Genomic DNA, 23,088 nt, shown 5'->3' with positions numbered 1-23,088 from the left:
AAAAGATTGAAAAGACCTAAAAGACCATAAAATGGAGCCTGAGATGGAAGGGGAGAGACACTCCAAAGACATCTGGCAGCACAGGTGAGTCTAGGGGTGTGGGGACACTGGGCAGGGGCCAGCAGGGCCTGAAGCTTTCTTGGCTGATACATGTCTAGTGCATTGTTGTGAGCACGTGCTCCCAGTAATGAGTGATAAATCGAATAAAGAGAGATACAAGTAATGGCCAAACACAAAGCCTTTAGGCGCTCCATCTGGTAGGCAAAGTAGAGATTGATGAGCTTCATTAAATGACCAATTTTAGCATACTCCAATGGGGAAAAGCACACTATGCCTAGGGGCTGCAGACAGATGGGCAAGCAGGGGCGCAAAGGTGAGGAGCTGAATTAAAACAATCCTGAGATTAATAGTAACACAAGAAATGTCCTGATGGGCATCTAGCTGTTTCCATTACCAGCTGTATTCCTTGCAAGAAGGCAGGAGCAGGCAGAATGCCATTTCATTCCTGGTTACTTTCTACATCAGAACAAAACCCTGATACTCTTCAGTGCTTTCAAGAAATATCCATCTTTGTATTTAAAAAGGGAGGTTTTTGTATTATTCTCCTTCTCTCTCTGCATCTCTGTCTCTCTCCTTTCAAATAAAAATTGCTAGCATAATGCTGGTCTCAGAATTCTTGCCAGAAAGATAAAAAGAAGTTGAAGTCATTGCGTCTTCATGAAAAGCTTTAGCTAAGTGGTGTGTTCCAGCAAAAATACATTTCTCTGAAAATGTTGTAATTGACTCAATTTTTCTTCATCTGTCCAAAATACAATGGATGGCTTTGACTGACTCTGCTCCCAGAACGCAGCAGCGAGGGAGGAACTACCCTGACAAGGAGTGGAGGCAGGTCTCAGTCAACTGGAAAGGGCCATAGCAAAGTTCAGGACCTTCACTGAGACAAGAAGGGGTGAGAAGAAAGGTGAGAGCCTCTGCGGAAATCTCAGTGAAGACCCAGCTCTAAGATAGGTTAGAGAAAAGTTTATATTTGTCAGCAAAATTTTGCCTTTAAATATTGTGGCACAAGCTAGAAATAAAGGCAAGGCAAAGACAACAGAACTCTCTCCATTGCATGCAAACATGTCATGCTGTATTTTCACATACTCATGACTAACTCATCTAAGACACAATTCAACCGTGTAAAGAATTTTCAGGAAAGTCATAAGAGACTTAGTTTTGAATGATAGTTTGAGCTCCTTTTTCAATGGCCAAAACAAGAATGCATTTTTAAAAGGTTTTAAAAGGGGCCCAATGCTGTAATCACTTTAGTTATTAAAATCATAGGCTTTGACTCTAATGAAAGCAGAAATTATCCTTAAGTGAATGATTAAAATTAAATGATGAGTTAACAGTATTTACGGACTCTATTATTACTTTCAGTGGGAAGAATAAGAATCCACAAGATTGGATGGCTGCAAATCTGTCATTGAAAAATTTTCCTTTCTTCTCCGCCAAAACAAAACACAAAACAAAACAAAAAACATCCTTAAGGTTTCCCCATGAAAGAACTCTGGTACACTTACAGAGTGAAAAAGAATAATTTTTCATGACTACTTTATATAGAAACACCTATTCAATGGTTTAATCGGGCAAGACCACATCCATTTCAGAAGCTTATTTGCCAAAGTGAGTTTTTTCTCTTACAATTTCTTACTAGAACGCTCTTTTGAGAAGATATTTTATGAGGGGTATTTCCAGACCTGTTTGTCTTTCTGCTGTTGCTTTGGCTGCAGGATCTGCCAGTAACATTTCATCTTCAAGTTTTCCACATCGTCTGCTGCTATTCCTGTCTTATGGTAAAGAAGATCCAATGGGAAAGGAAAAAAAAAAAAAAGAGAGATTGGCATTTCAACAGACACATCTTGACATCCACAAAAATTATATTTCTTACAGGTACAGTTCTTTGTACTTAGGATGTCATGTGTATGGCAGCTGCAACAGATCTCCCTCTTGATCTCCCTCTGTGTGCTACAGGATGTCATAACAGTCCTCATTTTCAGCCTCATTCAGAGCATCCTGGCTGCCTGGACATATACTAAGACCAGTGGAGCTGAAGCTCTCCCCTGGGGATTTAGAGGTGCAGAGCTTCACTGCTATCATACCGCAGTTGTCCCTGTTACATCTCCATCACTTGCAGCTAGGTCTGGATTGCCATGTAGATGCGTGTTGAAATCAGAATCTTGTAGAGGTGGAGTAGAGTTAATGTTATTACATTATTTTATTAATTTATTACATTATTTAATGAAAAATACTTGCATTTTTAAAATAAATAAAGCAGCCATTGTGGTTTGAGATTTATGATATTATATAACAGGGGTGATGAGGACAATCAAATCTGGTGTGATGAAGGACCGGGTTCTCTAGGAGCAGCCAGCTGTTGTGGAAAGAGTGAGTGCTCCACAATGACACCTTGAGGTTCCCAGCAATTGCTGAGAACATGCTCAGAAATTCCCAGTACTGAGCAGTAGAAGAGTTGTTCTTGCTAGGTACCTGCACAGGAATAGCTACAAGTAGTCTGGCAGCACTTAGACATTGAAATACTGTGTTGAGCAAGAGCCTCATCAAATCCTCACAGGAAAATAAATAAATAAATAAATCTGGAAAGCTTTTAGAGCTCACAGGAAGACCCATGACTTGGGAATTGTCCATTTGTTCTAGGTATTCCAGAAAAGCATCAAACTCTTCATTCTCCTGAGGCTGTAATTCTTCTAATAGCCAGTAATTCATATTTAAAGACATTGCTCATTATCCTTTGGCTGAGTGCAAATATAAGTCCCTTTCTTTTTCTTTTTTCTTTTTTTTTCCTCTGTATCATGCACAATAGAGCTGAATTTCCTAGGCCTTACTACAGAAAAAAAAAAAAGTGGCCTGTTTAGTAATAGATTATTCAAAATTTTGAGAAAAAAATAAGATTTTTTATTTTAATGCTTATAATAATGTGAACTTTGATTAGGTCTTTGGGAAAAATCTGAAGTGCTATCTGCAATGAAGAAATTCAATACTAAAAAATAAATACATATATAAAGTGATCTTGGACTGATGAAGTTAGCCATACAGTGGCAGTAGCTACAAAAAGACTCTGACATAATTTTGTGGTATGTAAAAAGAAGAAAAAACTAATAGCTGCTCTACAAAAGCTTTTATCCAACCACCCCATTAAAAAGCATTCAGTTTGAGGCATCACATTTGAGCAGAACATAGTGAAAGATACTTGCAGAATTAATTTACCATTTCCAGGCATTCCATATCAATACTTAGTGGACAAGAAAATGAAGTTATAAGAAGTCAATACCTATTATTAGTCATTTAAAAACAATTGCTAGCCCATGTTTATTTTCTTCTTTGATACAGAACATTCGAATAGTACATGTAATATGAAATGTTGCATTCAAATCTAGAATTAAAATACATTTAAGCTAAACCAGATAGAAGTACTATCAACATGGAGTCATGGAGTACAGTATTATTAATATTTCAAAATACCAGACTAAAGTAAAGCTTCTTGAAGGAGTAACTTGAGTAAAGCTTCTTGAAGGAGGTGCTAAGTAAATGGAGGCAGGTTAAAGCTGTTGTCCGCTGTACAGAGGTATTACCTTAGTACTGTAATGTAAAAACCATAAATGTGAGAAGTAGAAAAATCTCAGGAAAATAAGAAAAAAAGGGGGGGGGGAGGTAAAAAGAGAGAAAACAATAGCAGAATATGAAAGATTTAACAAGAAATATGTGGCATGACAGTACTTTGACTGGTCCACTGTTAATCATCCCCTAATTACTATAATCAGCATAATTAAAAGTAACATAGTTTTTTCACCTTTCCTCACTATGAAAAGTAATTTTTCAGCTAATGTGGGAACCACAGAACAGGCAATGCTAAATTGGTCTATTGGCCTTTGATTCTGAGTACAAATTTTCTGAATCAAGCCTGATTTTTAGGAGCATTTCAAGAGAGCTTGAGAGCTATAATCAATAAAATAATTGGATCTAAAAAGCCTGGTTTCATACATTTAATACATTCAGGCCACTTTGTCCTAAAAAGTGCAAGCTTTAGAGATTCAAACACTTGTGTCTAGTGAGAAGCTGGTAGAATCAATACAGATCTGATTTTACTTTGCCAAGTAACAAATGTTCAGAAAAAATAAGTTCTAAATTATAATTTGATTTACATCACAGTGAGCTTAAGCAAACTGTTGTACCTGGTTGCAATCAAAAAGACCACAATTTAGGACATTGAATTTTTTTAATTTGTTACAGATTGAGATCAAGAATGAATTCTCTCCGTAATTCACTGTGCTCTAAAGGCAGAAGGTAAATTTTCATTGCTAACATTAATTTTGGGCTTCAATGATAGAAGAAATGGCAATGCTGGTTGTAAGGAACTAGGATAGACCTTAACTTTAATGAGCCCTTTATGAAGGTGTGATTCAAAATATTCACATGATTTCCTAAGAAATCTCTTCTTTGGTTGTATCTGGGGCACAAAATCTGCCTTTATAAAAACTGAGGTATTTTCTTGACATTAAAGTGTGCCTTATTTTTCCATATTAACTAGAGGTTAGGGTGCTTCTGAAAAAGCTATTTTCTCTACTATGCGAGTTCAAATCTCTCTATCAGCTCTCCAGCTGGGAGGAGAGTAATCTATCCCACCTGGAGATGTCCTTGTTCATGCTGAAGTTGGGCCTCAGTGCAGAAAACAAGTCTAGAAGGTGGGCTAAGTCAGGATGGCTTCACAGATGTCTGTAGTTCACAAAGCAAATATATTTTGTGAGAGAAAAAAAAATCCTAGTGAGCTCATACTGCAGACGGGTCAAATAGAGTCAACATCCACTTTCTACATGTTCTGTGTAATATTTTAGAAGGGGGTTCATGCTGTTACAGAAGGCATGCCTGAGGCAGAAGATGGTAAATAGGTCTGTGAGGTGATGAACCAAACTCTCAGGCAACATGATCTAGGGTCGCTGAATGCAAGCCAGGTATGGATCTGGGTTTAAGTCCTAATTGCAAGAAAGTTTTATTGCAGTGTGCCTTGAGTCTTTTCACACATTCTCTTTAGTGGAACTAATAGAAAAGGGTTGGGTTGCCTGTTTATAAAAGACCTAAGCCCACAGACCCTCAAGACAGTGAAAGGTTCAGTGTGCTGCCCCTTTGGCAGGAAATCCTGCAGCTGCGTTTGCCTGCTGCTTTGTTTGGGTCAATGAGCCCTGTCTGTTATCAAAGGAGAGGCATATGGGGGGAGAGAGATGGAAGTTAAATCAATGTAAAGCCTGATATTACACCTGGACAAGACACAGGAGTGTGCTCACTTCTTATCGTTCATAGGTGCTGTCTTTTAAGTTTCCTTCCTTTTCCTGCATTCCTAAAGAGAGTGTACATTTATTCCCCCTTTTGTCGGTATGTGTCCTGTACACTTGGCAAGAAGCTCTGATCGTCACCCAGATGGGTCAGAGCCAGATATCTGCTCCTCTAGTATAAAGCAAAGGCACTCTTTGTTCTCAGTCCAGTAATATAGGCATTTTCAAATGATGTAGGAAAGCAAGAACAGGCTACAGTAATTTTCAGAGGCAGGAAAGATGCTAGAAGAGTGAGCTCCACAGCTACATTTCATGGCAGTCCTGTTGTGAGCCTCAGAGATTGTCACTTAGGAGGAAGCTGCTATTTCCCTGCACTGCTGGATACAATCTACAGGAATCTTCTACTAACAGGTTTGTTCGTTTAACTTTTTTCAATACAGCTCTTAATTGGTGAAACCCTTATTGTGCCACTCATTTGACAAAACACTTTTCCACAGTTTTGTAATAGCATTCACTATTCACCACAGAAGGTAAGCTCTCTGATATCATACACAATTTATCAGGACAGACACTATATTTCCTAGTTCACAACTCTGCTCCAGCTCTTTCCTCAAATTCTTTCCTATGTCATTTCCTCCTGCTCCAGAGTCTCTTCCTCCCTCTCTTCTTGACTTCTCCCATACTGCTTTCATTGCCTGAAATACCCTTTCAGATACATGGTAAAAGACAGTTGCTTTGTCTCCATTTAATTCCTATCAAACAGACAGGGCTTATACATTTACAGCAGAAATGCTGCACAACCTTCATTTCAAAGAAAGGCAAAAGCCATTACTCCCGGGCTAAGCTCCTTTCCAGGTAGACAGCTCTGTGTTGCTGTTTGTCTTGTCCATTGCTGACAAACTGGGATTGAACCTTCCCTTCCTGCCCATAATGTCAGCACTGAATCACATCTGGAAGCACCATGCTGATTGTATTTTAGTTTATTTTCCTATAGGAGAAAGCACAGTTTGTTACATATTTGTTTTGTAAATTCCATTTCCATTTTAATTAGAAGACAAGTTCCTGCAATTTCCATCATAATTACCATAATCTGCTTAGAGCCAATATGATGAGTACAGACAGGAGAAGCAGCTGTGGTACGTTTGTTTTATGCTCGGTGGAAATCTTTAAACAGATAAGTATTGGAAATAGTTCTACAATCACTCTTTTTGAGACAATATCCATGTGCAGGAGTTACTTGATGGATGGTGTATAGTAGAATCTATGTAGCAGGGAAGAAACAGTTTAAAATGTGTCTCTGGGTGTATAACAAAGATTATAAGCAGCACTTATTTTTCTGGTTTTGTTGTTTATGGAGGAGATGATATTGAGGATGCTTACATTTTCTTGGGAAATGACTTATATGGGTAGGCACATATTATGGATTTATTCACTATTGAATTTTATGCCTGTGTAACTCAATTGAGTCCAGAGTTAGAGCAATACAGCAGTAAATCAGACTCTATTATTCTTAGCCACTTATATGGAATCACAAGCTAAATTCACTGTGATATAACCATGAAGATGTGTGTTGGAGGATGCTTTAAAGAAGCCCTTCAGAAAACACCATCAATCTTTCTGATTGTACTCACCTCTGCTCGACAGCACACTGCAGCCAAAGGAGAGTTTCAGTGGGTACTTCTGAAAAGCATCCTTGTCTCCTTAGAGCAGAGAAACTGCTGCAGAAAATGTGGGAGCTCTCCCTGCACTTGCTCACCTATACTGGCTTCACTCTTCATCAACATCACAGAACTCAGCTGTAAAACTGATCTGGATGAAAGCAGTGTAACAAAACTAAAGGACAATGTTAGGAAAGTGGGGCATGGTCTTATTTTATGAAATCTCTAGGCAAATTCGTAGCCTCCTTTCCCTCATGCTCTCACACCCATGTACTTACAAGCCCCAAAGTGTGTGTGCCTGGGTGGTCTGTCAGGATCAGTTGTGTGCAATAAAGAGGACAAGAGGCTCTGGCTGTTGAGCCTTTACACCTTTTCAGTTCCTCTTGACTGATGATGACAAACCAGCTGTCAGACAAATCTTCTGTATTCTTTAGGAGTTGCAGATTTTGCAGGGTGGCCCTTTGCTTCAGAATTGCACATGCTTCAGACTCCACAAATCTTAGGCAGGGTTGCTGCTAACCGTTTGCTCGACCTTCTTTGAAATACATTTTGTAAACATATACATCTTTATGGCTATTGTCCATTTTCCCGTTGGGCTAACACAAAAAGGAATGGCATATGTGGTGTGTAGTAACCTTGCTGCCCCCATCCTGTGGTCAGACACCAGGGTCTTCCCCTAACAATACATCTCTGTTGGGCTCTCAGCAGAGTGCGAGCCTCTGAGAAATGAACAAATTCCATGTTCCTCAGTTTGATTGACTGGGAAGAGTCAGTGCCAATAAAGGTCAGTCTTTTAACACTCACTGAAACCTTAACATTTTTTAAAGTCCATCCAAACACAGTATTTCCAAGGCTTGAGCCCTTGATTTGCACTCAACTTGATTTTTAAGAAAAATGATTTTTTTTGTTTCTGCTATAAATGTATGCAACCAGAGGCAAAGAGCATTTCAGTTTTATTATTACTATAATTTTAAAGAGATTTTAATAACATTTGAGCACAAATTTAAAGCAAACTAAATCTGAGGTGTTATTTATGACTTTTTAAAACATGTTCAAATAGTCACTTCCATGGCTTGTATTTCTGGCCTTAAATTACTCTATGAATGTGTTTAAGTTTCATTGTTATTTGTTTCATGTTAGCTGCCATTTGCTAACGTTAAATTTTAAGAAAGTTGTTTGTTAATTGCATGACAGTATGATTTTAGCAGTATCCTATTTAAAAAAAAAAAAGTAAAGAAAACATTCTAAATTGCTCTGGTTACCATTTACATGATGTTTTCATTGCACACACCATTTAAAGAGTCGTGATTTGTTTGGAAACCTCTTTGTGCAGATGTACTGAAGCAGCTAATGTGAAGTTAACCACGTAGAAAATGATTGTTTAATAGAATAAAAGGTGTAAGGTTTTTTATCAGGATTCCTCACCAGAGAAACGTGAAGTGTCCAAAACCTTGTTTATCACTGGATGGGCTAAGTTAAATTAGCCCGGTTTTCTTACTACATAAACTAAAATCAATTTTCTATGGTTATTGATACGGGATTTGTTTACTACCAACTCACTTAGGAAGACAAATATGCTCTGCATTAGACAGAGGCAGAGAACTGCATACTTAGTTATAAACCTTATAAAAAATATTTCAGACTAAGTATTGCCTTCTGTCCCATAGCTTTCACAAAGGCATGAAGTTGGCATTAAGTGTTGGAGCCAAGCTAACAAACTCCACAGCATATGGGAAATATCCCCAGCCTTGCAGAAGTCCCAGAATGGCTGAGGTTGGAAGGGACCTCTGAAGATCATTTAGTCCAACCCCCCTGCCAAGCAGGATCACCTAGAGCACATTGTGCAGGATGGACAGGCAGTTTTGATTACTTACTGTCATAAATCTGGATCCTACCCCTGCATTTATAAAGTATGTGTGGGTACTATGTGTCCCAGATCTACTGATTAACTAATTTGATGATGAAGTCTATCTTGTGCACAACTTTTGACCTTCTGATGTATAAGGATAGTGATAAACTCTACCATCAGGAGAAATTAAGATATGAAGTATCTTGCTGTCTGAACTTCCCTATGTTATGAAGGAGGAAATAAATATAATCTATAATCCTTTAAGTAATGTAGATAAATAAAAAAGCCACAGTTTTCAGATACATTGCAAACATGCCTGTCTGCTGCCATAACACAGTAGAACATCAAAAATAAGCATCACTCTGGTTTTGACTGCATCCAGAGAAGAGGTCAAGCACGTACTTGGGTATGCATCTCAGCTAAGAGACACTCTTGGCCCCTGAGCTTCTGTAGCTTGAAGAAAAGAAAAGCCTGACTTCACCCTGAACTATGATTTTCTTGGGAAAACCATGTTAGTAAATTCCCCAACAAAAGAGTCAGAGGAACACCTGCCAAGTGTTCAGTGTGCTGCTCCCTCTGCATGATTTATCAGTCAGTTTGATACTGTCTAAGCCCTTGACTTGGCTAGAAACTGTAAAACATTAGCCACACCATCTGGGTCTGATGAGAATGAAGCAGAAGGCAGCATTTTCAAAATGACAGAGTCCTACCCGTTCGAATGCTTAATCACTCATACCTTTTTCAGTCTCAGTCGTTTAGGTGAAGTTGATTTTTTTTTTCCATAAAAATCTCTCTCACAAATTGATGCTATTCTATCGCTAAGTGCTTTCCCCTCCACACACACCCTGAGGCATCATGTGAGTCTTGAGCAAAACTGATGAAAAAAGCAAGCCTGTGGGAGCCTCTGATCGGGCAGAGCTGGTAGAGGATTTCCGGAATGCTTCTCAGAGGCATGGAAGAGGTTAATTTGTTGAAAACTAAGTTTCCCAACAAATTCTCATTAAACTACAGGCAGAGTTTGGCTGGAAATCTGTCACAGCTTCTGCTGGTGTGTCTCACAGATGCTGGCTGTTTCAGCATTGCCTGGACCCAGGGCAGTCTTACCATGTGTCATGCTCTAGCACTGGAAACCACAAACTTCCACAGTTTTCATGCACATAGCCCATCCGCCACAGGGTGTGGGAGCACTGAGATAAGAAAGGTAATGTAACAAGGTGTCTGGGGTACCCACCAACCCCAGACCAAGCCAGACTGCCCTTCCATCTGGAGCAAGTGGCAGAAGACTGAACACCCTCAGGGCTAAGCAGGTTGGTTGCAAAGCTACAGGCACACTCATTGCTCCCCATGGCTCCAGGACTCCCAGCTCCCCAACACCAATAGGGTGCCAGAATTGGCCTTCAAACTCCACACAGCAGACTCAGATTCAATTTCACCTTTTCAATGTTTTAATATAATATTGTCATTAAGGTAATAATAACAACAACAATAATAATAAGCACACACACACACCAAAAAAAAAAAAAAAAGGAATTATTCAGAATTTTAGAATTTCCTAAAGAATATAATCGGATTACTTACTGACTTTGGACCAAAAGAATGAGAGATGAGAGCTCAGCACTATTCATTCCATCAGCAGCACATAGAATAGGGAGAGGAATACCATCCCACCCAGATACTAGCTAACAGATATTCTGGCTCTTCTACAGTCTCCATCATAAAACTACAAATAAAAGGAAATAGAAGAAGGAAAAGGTGGCTAAACATAATAATAATAATAATTATTATTACTTAAATAGAAGGGTCAATGTCTACAGTTTGAATAAAAATCATTGCCTTTCAGTAAGAGAATCCTAACAATGTCCAAAATCAAACTTTTTTTTTTTTTTTTTTAATAAGACAGTTTTGTGTGTTTCATAGTGCAAAGCGCTGGCTTTCTCCTGTGCTTTAAACAAGCTCCTTTAATACTGCCTTGTTGTGATTTTCCACTAGAGGATGAATCCCTGGCATATATTTTTTTTCACTCTTCCTAAGGCCATATTTGCTTGCAGCAAGATGAGAATTCACTTTCAAGGTGGCAGCCCACAAACTTTGTAGAAAGTGATCTTTAAATAGGATTCTGATGAATTTATGGAGGCTTGGAATGAAACACCACAAAACATTTACCTTGAAGAGCTCCAGTTTCTTAAATCAGTTTTCCCAGAGTACATTTACAGTAACTGTCACCAAAGATAGCTCATTGCTGATGAGCCTCAAATGAGCACTTCAAGTCCATGAGACAGAAGGTGCATAAGCAATCACATTAATGTCATCTAACCAAGCCAAATAGCGTAAGACAATTTTAATTTGCATGTGACAAGAGCTAAATTGCAGGGTTCACCTGTAGCAAAAATAAATCCGATGGTGATCATTGCTTTTGCTTTTCTTAAATTAGCATCTGCCAAGTACACAATAAAAATTCAGGTCACCAAAGGGAAAACATATTCCAAAGCCAAATGTCATCATTATTTCGAATTACTGTGACTTATGATACAGAAAGCAATATTTGGTAGCCGCTAGCTATACAGTGGCCTTTTCACAGTCATCTGCAAGAAACAGTAATAGTGTTGATAAAATATGATACATTTTTGTAATGTCACAGGCTTTCAAATACTCGGAAGAAAATCCCTGATAACAGATGGAATTTTTTTTGACATTCAAATATGCATTTTTATACATGGGGTAGTCAAGGAGAAGTGTCAGCTTAATAAATGGTGGTGCTTGTGGGTATCAGATAGTTTCAGTTGGCTTATTTTCTGTGAAATATTGTGGCTTTATGTTATTAATATCAATTATAAATGACTAGTAGTTTTAGCTCCATACATTGTTGTGCATAAGAGTCTCTTCTATAACATGTTAGGATGTTCAGCTGTAGAATATAGCACCACTGACACAGAAGTATACATTTACATGTTTTAATGAAGATGCTTCAAGGAGCTCTAAAAAAATGTCCATCACACTCTGAAAGTGTGAAGATGCTGAACATAGTTTTTAGAAGGAGTGGGTTTTGGGGAGGGAGAGAGTTGAGGAAAAAATGACCCTTAGAGTAAAAACTTTCCACAAGAACAATCCTTTTTGGTTAAATGTTCCCTCCACCAAATATTTCTTCAGATCAGAGTGGAATTTCCCATAAAAATCAAAGAAATACAGCTGTCTGTATGCTAAATTCTCTCTATCTTCCCACAGGATGTGTATCACAGTTCGTTTAGCTAATCTCCTGAGATTTCCTTTTCTTTTTTATTATTTTCCCAAGGAAAAAACAAAAATAAACAAAACAACAACAAAACAGGTTTTATGGTTTCTCCTTGAAATTCAAGCTTTGCATAGATTAGCTAAATTTCTAGCCTCATTCAGTTAGCAAATCATCAGAGAAAATACTGCAGAAGCTGGTACTGGCTCCTGTGCAACCTTTTTCCTGTCACATTTTGTGGCTTTTTTGTAGTTTAATCACAATACCATCTCTTTTGTATTCCTTGGCTGAGCCTTATGAAAACCCTGAACCTCAGTTCTCATTGATGTTAATGTTGTAGTCACAGCCATTTCAAGTGACAATGGACTCCAGAGTGCCTACGGAAAATAATCAGATAATACATGAAAACATTAAAAATGTGTTGTTTTTTTTTTTAATTTGCTTTTTTTTTTTAAAAGCATTAAAGGCGAACATTACTCTGAGATAATTAAAATAATTCCATGAATTTGAAGCAATTGTGCTGTTACGTGATTTCATGTTGCATAATCAAATAGCTTTGTACTGAAATCACCCACTTGATTTTTGTGTGATGAACCCCATGGCAAAACAGAATCTGCAGTGCAACCTCCTACTTCCCTCCCCCTTCCAAAATAAAAGTAAAGAGAATTAGAAGTTCCTAAGAAAAAATCTGGCCTAAATAACAGAGAGAGACTGTATCACAATTTACAATTTAATCATTTTTACTGCAGAGTGGTTCAGCTGAAAGGTAATCCATTTAAAACAGAAATTGGGTGTTCTTTGTAATGCATTTCAGAATTTGGGTGCAACAGAGATAGAAAACCTACCATGACATAAGGAGAAACCACACAGTAACAAATGTGCATATGGCAAATCTAACACAGATGTAATCATACAGATAAAGCCGAGGCATTCAGTGAAAAGCCAAAAGGCTAGCCTGATACTTCATCATTTAATAATATAGATATATATATAGGTGCAAGAGAGTGGAGAATCAAGATGATAAGCATTGTATATTCTAGTTAGAACTGTAGCATTTGTCATAAAACCATTAGTTCACAAGATGTGCTTCTTGGGATCATTTTCAATTTACCCTAAATCTACACGTATATACCCCCCACCTGCACTTCAGCTCTTTCAAATGTATATAGAAACTGAAAAATGCTGTGCCTAGGTTCTTCTAGGAATCTGAATCCAAATAGATGATAGCAGAGACAGTAGAGATTCAGTCTGCCCCTGGAAGGATTTTAAGCACAACTCAAGTTGCTTGATAAAGAAATATATTCAATTTTTTCTATGCCAGACTCACAGTATGAGAATAGATACTGGGTTAATGAAGATTCAATGCAGCAAAATCGAATGTAGGCATCAAGAACTTCCTGTAATCAGATATTAGAAGTTATTGTTTCATTTCTTTTCCCCTTCAGCAGCAGTGAGACAGAAAGAACAGGCAATTACCATACCCTTTTCTAACTGCCTCATGCAGCCACAGCTGAGCCCTCACATACACAGCATTAATCTCCTTTTTAAAATTAATGAAGACTAATTAGGGAAAACAAGACTCCACAAGGGGAAAAAGAAAAAAAAAAAAGCATTTGTGTAAAGATAACTATAGTAACTGCCACAATGCCATTCTATTGAAGAAGGCCATATACAGTGACTAGCTGTAATATGAACTGATAAATGTTATCTCTTTAGAAGAAGGTTGGATATGTGAATCAAAAGTTACTTTCAACTCTTATTTTAAATGAGATTAATAGTAACAATAATGGTATGAAGCTGCTGGATATTCTGACGTGAGTGAAATACTGTGCAAGAACAGACAAAAAAACACACATTAATTGAGTTTTAAAGAAAATGTTACGTTTTAAATATATTTTTAAGATATGTGCTGCTATTATAGGGTGTAAATTCTGAAATTTGGAGAGACTACAGGATAATGAAAAGAGACGTGTTTTCTATGACTATATTGAAGAAGACATTTTTAGGAATATATGCAACTGTTGCATACCAGTTATGGTATAGACCAAGATTCAGAAATATTCAGCTGCTAAAGCCTGTCCCTACAGAAAAACATGTCAACTAACGAAGGGGCGCTGGAGGCTATGTAACTTCTCTCAAGTAATGCTGAGTCATTGTATTTCAGGCTGATATTCAGGGCAAAATCCTCATCTATAAACCCCTTTTAAATATGTATTTAAGCTCATGTCAATCTGTTATCCCAGTATCTACCATGTAATCTTTGTGATCTCATCTCATACTCAAAGACGAATGTGAGAGAGAAATTGTTCCCTGTTCATCAAGTAATCTTCCCAGAACTAAGTCTCTGCAAGTGTAGGGACAACACTACCACCACAATATCACCCACATCAGCTGTAAGTGTGCTGTGATTACTCACTATCATTTGATGTATGGCAATCTCTTCCTCCCCATAAATCAGAAATCTGAGCATCAAATGTGGGATCTCTAAATGTTATGTGGGTTTACCAGAGATCAGTCACGCCAGATCAATCTGCTGCTTTTGAAGAGATAAGTGAGTATCTAGACTAGTGAGAGATGGAAAACTGCACTTATGTTTGGTATTTGGCCAGGCATAACATAAAATTTCACATAGGGAATTATCACTTATACTATGGAAAATTAGGAGAATTGTGAGGTCAGTAAGGAAACGGTTCAAAAGAAGACAAAAATAGTGATGAATGGCAACTACTAGACTGAGTGAAATGTTTCGATGAATTTTAAAACAAAACCAGCTATGCAGACCAGGACTCTCTGGGCATCACTTTGTGTCACACAGGCAGAGTCAAAACTGAAGACATCATCACCATGATTTCAGGGGCACAGAATATTTTACAGGAAAAACTATATGACTTCATTGTATTAATTATATAGTGTTATTTTACTAAACCTTAACTGAACTGAAGTTTCTTCCATTCTGCTGGAAATAACAGAAGATTGAAACCCTAGGAGCTGATTGTGGAATAACATTGAACTACACATATCATGAAACAAGTTCAATTCTAAAATACATCCAGTTTGCTGCAGATGTGCAACTGCCATTGGCATTTTACCAAAATAAAATAAAATAAAATAAATAAAATAAAATATCTGATCTGGGAAACTGTGTATGTTTCTGACTGCCCATTGTAAAAATAATTAATTTAAAAAAAAACAGAGAAGGGTTACAAGGTTGACTAAGAAATCAAAAAAGGATCATAAGAGGACATCAAAAGAGATTTCCTCTGTTAACCAGAACATAGACTAGGAAAAAATATAATGTTTGTTTATAAATACACTAAGATGATTCAAAATTGGAGGAGAAAATGCTTTATGATTTAAAAGGCATCAGCAATTTAAAAAAAAAAAAAAGATTAAAAATATTTAAGTTTTTAAAGCCTCAGCATTTGACTTTAAAATTGCTTCTAACCATCTGAGAAGTGAGTTCAACAAATGCAACTTTCCAGGTGAAGCACTGGAAACAATCACATCACATTGATTTTATGAGTGATGTTGTCTAATGTGTCCAGCTATTTGTGTAATAAGCAAATAATAAAAGAAAAAGGAGGATTGCACAGGGCTACTCTGAAGTAAGAATGAGATTAAAGGTCATCTAGATATGGTCACTTTGATTTGATTAACTGCTTCTATGCCAAACCTGTTGGACAGAGACTTAAAACAAACAAACAGACAAAAAAACACAACAACCAACCAAAAAAACAACAACAACCCTGGTATCTGATTCTGCATAATGTTACTTCAGCTGGGGAATTAGGCAACTATTTGCTACAAAACAGTATGAATTGAGTGCCTGCAAATTGCAACCAAGTTAAGAAAGCCAAAGCAGATTTTACTTTGATAAAAGTTTGCAAAACAATTCTTGATAAATTAGAAGTCTTCTGGAACTAAAGTTTACATAACATTCTAGATTAAACGTACAATAAATGGATTGAGTTTACTAAGCTGTTAATATATTTTGAAGTAAGAGGAATGTGCTTAATGTTAAAGTTGGTGGAAAAAAAAAAAAAAAGAGGATAAATTTACTGTATTAATGGACTGGAGCTAGATCAACAGGAATGCCTCCTGCTGACCCGTGTGCTGTGTTTATGACACAGGCATTTGGCCTGGTCTTGCAGAATCTTAAAAACTATACCGCTATAGGAAACTTCAATTTAATTTTAACCATAAAATATTGTGAATAAAGTAGAAAAGAATACCATAATCCCAAATAAACTAGAGCAAAGCATGAGGCAAACACACACACACACAAAAATTAATTAGTCAGTGATTTCTGTGACTCTCACACAGTCATAGATTTCCTCAGTGACAAGGGGCAATCTTCTCCTGAGAGGCTGGACTGCTTTGTCGTCTCTCTAAGGACTAGCTGTGATTTTTAACCACACAGGAGATCCTCTGTTCATTTCCTATATACTGAAATTGATTAAAAGATCCTGTAACAAGAAAGATTACTCAGGAAAGACAGAGATACCAGAGAGCAAGCTCTATTTCTGGTTTAAACCTCTAAAAATGGGCTAGGCCCACAAGACATATATTGTGGTTCCCTAGGGTGCAGCTCTCAGATCTCCTTGTAACTTTACTATTCCAGTTCTCTTAGAGAAAGGGGGTCTTCTTCTTTTATTAAATGAGTTAAAGGGGAAGGGGGTTACACAATATTTGCCTTGGGGTGTGAGTAAAAGCAAGGCACTCATTTATAAAGTTCCTCATGGAATTTGGACACTGAAACATTTCTGTGTGGGATTAGAGGCATGTATGTTAGCACATGCAAACAAACTGGAATATGGAAGCATTTACTCAAACTGTGCTGACAGTGTTACATGGGAAATATTAGTTGGAAAAAAAATAAATAAATATGGACTGTATGGAAGAACTGAAAGATTAGAGGACTTGAACTGCATTGGATAGGAACAGGATCTTCCTGGAAGGAGATCACTTGAGGAACTAGTTTTAGTACCAGAAGTTTGCCCAGAGAGGTTGTGGATGTCCCATCCCTGGAGGTGTTCAAGACCAGGTTAGATGAGGCCCTGAGCAACCTGATCTAGTGGGTGGTGTCCCTGCCTATGGCAGGGGGTTGGAACTAGATGATCCTTGAGGTTCCTTCCATCCCAGGCCATTCTAGGATTCTAGGATTCTATGGTCCACAGGCAGTGTTCAGGCACATGGGCTCCCTAAATATTATCTCCTGCTGCCACTGCTGGAGGCACAACTCTGGGCTAGATGGACGACTGGTCTGACTCAGTGCAGTATTTCTTATGTTCTTACAACAGCTTAGTTTTTCATTACTGACTGCAACATGAAGTTTGGGAAGTTGCTAATGAAATCTGCCAGTAAAAGAAAGCTGCCTGCCAATGTAGAGTAAGAATGAGCAAGAGAGACCTAGATAACCTCAAGGACATGAGCAACAGAAGTACTATCAAATTTATTAATGCAATAATGAAAACCCATGAATATATTGCTAAGGATTTTTGCTTTAAACAGTAGCTGAATATTGGTGAATGACAAAGTGTCCTGGAGATTAAAGAAACCAACATTGTGACTAGCAACTATTAAGCAGGTCTAACACTTATACCAATTTTAGTTTAACACACTCTGGTCAGATCTGTCATTATCTCAACCCTTCGTGCCCCACATTGGGCACCAAAAAGGACTGTTGTGGTCCTCTCTGGGATGGGGGAGAGAAACGGGAAAATGAAGCCTGTGAGTTGAGATAAAGACAGTTTATTAAGACAGGAAAATAATAACAATAATAATAATAATAATGGTAATAGTACTAATAGTAATAATGTGTACGGAACAAGTGATGCACAATGCAATTGCTCACCACCTGCTGACCGATGCCCAGCCTATCCCCGAGCAGCCAGCCCCCCCACCCCGGCTAGCCACCCCATATATTGTTTAGCATGACGCCAGATGGTATGGAATACCACTTTGGCCAGTTTGGGTCAGCTGTCCTGGGTCTGTCCTCTCCCACCTCCTGCTGCACCCCCAGCCTGCCCGCTGGCAGGACAGAGCAAGAAGCTGAAAAGTCCTTGGCTTAGTGTAAGCACTGCTCTGCAACAATTAAAACATCAGCGTGTTATCAGTGCTCTTCTCATCCTAATCCAAAACATAGCACCCTGCCAGCTACTAGGAGAAAATTAACTCTATCCTAACTGAAACCAGGACACAAAGTGATAGATAGACAAAAGGATGTGGCCATGAAAATGGAGAAGCACAGCAAAAGTATCTTCAATGAGCACATTATTTTCATTTTATCTGTACTTTTGGGGAATATTTTTTGACACTCTGGACACTTATTTTCAAGAGGCTTTACCCAAATTATACCAGTTTTAAGGAGGAGGTTGTAGGTTGCTCAGAGGAACAACACTCTTATGAGTGATCTTATGAGAGAGTCCAAAGATATCTCTGAACTACAGTCACAGTGCTACATAGAAATACTAGCTTTAACCTAGCAAGCCTGCATACTGTCAACAGCCCAACTCCAACAATAAACAGTTCAGTGCGGGCTAAATTACTGTCAAGATTGCTACCCACATTCAAGCTATTTAATTAAAAGATGCTCACATCTCTCTGCTCTTCACCTTGGTCACAACAACAACAAAAAGATAGATATCAGGTTTTGCACAAGGGTATCATTTATAGTGACAACATAAAGCAGCCTAGTTTGTGTGCTTATTACAAAACTCAATAAAAATAAAAATAAAGATAAATAAAATATAAAAAATAAAATAAATAAAAATAAAAATAAAAATAAAATAAAAATAAAAATAAAAAGGGAGGAAATAAGATCTCAAAAAATACAAAGCAAGCATCGAGAGGAGAACTTGACATTAGGAGATATTTAACTCACTATATTACCTCAGGGGAAAAAAAAAGAAAGTGTCCATGAATATATTCAGCCTGGAAATGAGGAAAATTTTCTAATTAACCAAAGGGTGAGATGTTAAAACAGAATTTCAGTCAGAACTGCAGGTCTAAAACCTAACTATTTTTAATATAGGGCTTTATTAGATTACAAATAGGATTTAACATTGAGATTATTTGCAGTAACAGTAATCAAAAAAGTTTCAGGTACTGTTATGACTGAAAGCATTTATAGATTGCATTACTTACTTTGCTTTTCTTTAAATAAGGAACTAGCTCTCTCCCTTTTATACGAAAGGTGAGATTAACCCAAAGTCTTATAGCTAGACAGTTCCTTTCATCTTCTCAAGCATTAATCCTTACGATCAAGATTTTGGATGCATGCAATAATCTGTTTACTCTTTAAAACATTGCAAATTACATGGTACAAGTGAAGATTTCCAATAATTACAACTTCATTTCTCATTCAAATTCAAAGGACAGAAGAATGCGGATTTGTATTCGTTCCTTTCCAGTCTGTGCATAAACACTTCATTTAAAAAAATACTTTGCTATTCTGAAGGGAAGAAAACAGAATAATTCCTTCTTATTTAGAACAAATTCTGATATCTCATTAAGATCACAGCTCAGTATCTCTCCAGATACCATTGTGGCCTTATTCCAGTATAAGTATAATTGATCATGAAACAGAAAACTCTTAAATTTCTCTTAACATGGGAAAACAGATGCAGAACATAGGTGTACAAAAGACAGACCTTATGAGTAATCTGCACATTTGAGTAATTTATTTATTCTATGAAGAAGTGTTTGAAAGAAAACTACACTCACTGACATAGAGAATATTAACTAGGAGGAGATGCCAAGCAACAGTACTTCTAGATAGAAGGTCCCTGGAGCTCATGAAAAATTGAAGTGTATGAATTTCACAGGAAGCACATTTCATAACTAGAGAGAAGATTCTGAGATAATGGGAAAAAAATGCATCATCTACACGAAATATTCATATCTTGTCATAATAGAAGAGAAAGACAAATAACAGTTTTCATACTTTCAGAGGAAAATAAAATTTCTTGTTCCCTGCTACAACCTAACTGCAAAGGGAAAGTCTAGAATGAATAAATAAATAAAAAAATAAATAACTTTTTTATATAAAGACTCACCATCTGTCATTGAATAACTCTTCTCAGCTAGTTTACACAAGATAAATTACTTTAGGCTCTTTCAAATCAGCAACTGACTGTTCTGAACAATGGATTGATTGAGGGGACAATGCTATACTTGCAATAAATGACATGGAAGAGGTCAAAACAGACAATAAGCAAACCTACTAAAACTGAAATAAATGTTAAAGTGCCAGCTTTGAGGTAAGGAAAGTATATATGGATATGCATAAGTATAGATACATTTCCCTCTTGCACGTGTTAGTGATTTAATCACTGTCTAGCAGAAAGTCAATATCCCCACCACACCCTCCCCCCAGAAAAGGAAATTAAAGTGCTTTTCAGGGTAAAGAAATGTGGTGGTGACAGTTTCTGTTTTTAAACTAGTAAAGCCATGAGGACTTTCTGAGAGGAAAATAGATTTCATTTGAAAAACCTGCCATCTGTACTATTCTGGATTTCTTGATATGGATTTTCTTTCTGAGATAAAGTCATCTGTACCATAACAGAGGATCATGTTCTCATTTACAACAGAGCCCCATTACACAGCTCAAAGAACCTTTCCCATTCATTTTTAATCCTGGCTGTGAACAACTCTAGCTGAAACTGGGTGAAAATCAGTCCTAAGAGCATGTACCTAAAGAACAGACAAAGAAAGATAACTAAGAAAGAGCAAGAGAGCTAAGCTCAATGACGTTAACAACATAACTTAAAAGTAACTGTGTTTTGGTTTTGTTTTATTTGAAAAGAAATACAAGGAGCTATAATGCTGTTTTTATTCTTCTGTTCTCTATGGAACATGAAAAAAAAAGTGTGCATCGCTGGGTTTTATAAGCTCTAAAAATAAACTGGAAGAAAAAGTCATTAATTGAGGTAGGAAAGAAGAATAACAGACTGGGAGTCTGGCCTTTGGGATTCATTAGTCTCTGCTTCTGTATCAAACATCTAGGGAGCAAGAAAGTATCTTTAGATAACATTTCACAAACTGATTTGGTCTTTGAGCTGTGCATTTCATCCAGCTGAGTAAATATTATTTGCAGCCAACCAACTAAGTCATTACATTACCTATAGTGAAATTGCTGATTTTGAGCACTTAGAGTGAAGAAGGTCAATAGCAACAGAATGAATTAATAGGCATGTGGCTTTTATGAAGTTCCACAAAGTTTAGCCTCCCCTCATTTGAAAATAGTGCTTGGTTTGAATCTGGAATCTTCAAAGGCAAGGTAAATCTTGCCTTGGGTTGCTGTGACAACCTTAACACAGTCTCTGTGAGCAACCTGAAATTGTATCTGAGAATACCATACAACTGCAAACTCCCTGCCAGACTTAAGGGTAAAGGGAGAATTAAAGGAGAGGATGATTTTTATGGCTTTTATAGTCTTTGCTAAGAGAATTTGGCAGGTTTATGAACAGCAAAAAAATAGAATTTAACTTCCGTTGGTTTGGGTTTATTGATTTTTTTTTCTGGTATTATAGGCTCAGGGTCTTCATTACCCTGGAAGGTTATGTCTACATTGAAACATTAGGACATCAAACCAGTAAACTCTACAGTTTGCCCTGGAGGCTCAGCTTAGCTATAGCACAGCCTGGCTCCATTTAATGCAAAATAACTCTATTTTCTTCCTAAGGAAATTAAAACTTCTGAAGGAAGAGAAGCAGAGCAGAGGGGAAGAAAAGGGAGTCCAGATTTAATTGAGATATTTACCCTGGTCAAGAAGATGGGAAATATTACTGAGGCATCCTTGTTCAAGAAACTTGAGGGTGTTTCTATTCATCACTACAATTACTATTTCAATTCCAAGGCCAGGCAAATCAGAAGAAAGGACACATCTAATATCTGTTCTGTGACTCTGTTTTTACCGAAGGATTAATACACCTAAACATATGAGTCCTCTGGCATGTCAGACAAAATCCTTAGATAAACTTATTGTCAGTAATACTAACAATTCCAGAAGAAATTATACAAAGAGAAGCAATGAAGTCATATTCTGTGTATCATGAAGATGCAACAGTGGGCAGAGATTTTCTTTATAAATATACATAAAATAGAATTTTTCATAAATCACTCTTCAGAATAACTTTGGTATTTGGAAAGTCTGTTCTTCAGAGAAGCTAAACATGCAGACTTTACTTTGAGTAGATGAGTGCGTCATGAATTGATATTTTGAATGTAGTTAGCTGTTTGTTTGTTTGTTTGTTTTTAAATCAACATTGTTTATCTCCATTAAATTTGGATTAAAACCAGGAATAATAATAACAACAACAACAATAATAATAATAATAATAGAATACATTGTCTACAGAAAACACTCATATCTGTCATAGTAGAATAGAAAGACAAAACAACAACAAAGAAAAAAAAATGTTTATAGAATAAGAATCTTCTTAGATATCCTCAACAAATCTGTTCCAGTTATCACCCCCCTGCCCTCTCACACACAGCACACACAGAAATGCACTTCTGAATGAAAGAGCTAGATACTAAGATCATCATCAAAAGAGCTGATGTAAAATCAACATTGCTGAATAAACACAGAAAAGAAAAACTAATACTGTATATTGGTAACAGAATCCTAAGCTTAAAATTGCAGTCCTCTAACTAGGGAACAGAAAGCTTGCCGTTCACCTTGTGTATAATAAAAGTCAGATAGTCCTTGACCAGATTCCTTATCCTTCTTCATATTGGTTTATTTTATTTCATATGCATTCAATGAATATAAAGATAGAATCATTAAACTGTGTAAGACCAGATATGTTCACACATTTCAGTTCTTCAAAAATGTAGGGCTTGGGATTTACTCCTATATAAATGAAGTATATTAAAAGGGCTAAATGAATTAGCAAGATTAACTTTATTTATGAAAGACACTGTCACACATTTCATACAAGCATACATAGACAGCACTAGATTAATGTTGCAAGCTTATTATCTCCAGAAATTTTTACTGAATTTCAGTTTCCTGATGGCAAT

At 37.0% G+C, this 23,088-nt stretch overlaps 1 long non-coding RNA gene across 1 annotated transcript in view; it reads right to left on the bottom strand.

The window, feature by feature from the left end:
* LOC126913685 (uncharacterized) overlaps positions 1-23,088 on the bottom strand; it is a 50,640-nt gene that overhangs the window by 794 nt on the left and 26,758 nt on the right. The gene's annotated exons all lie outside the window — the stretch shown is intronic.

Source organism: Cygnus atratus, chromosome 1, assembly GCF_013377495.2.
Source record: "Cygnus atratus isolate AKBS03 ecotype Queensland, Australia chromosome 1, CAtr_DNAZoo_HiC_assembly, whole genome shotgun sequence".
Lineage (NCBI taxonomy): Eukaryota > Metazoa > Chordata > Aves > Anseriformes > Anatidae > Cygnus > Cygnus atratus.
This window is presented reverse-complemented; position numbering and strand designations above follow the sequence as displayed.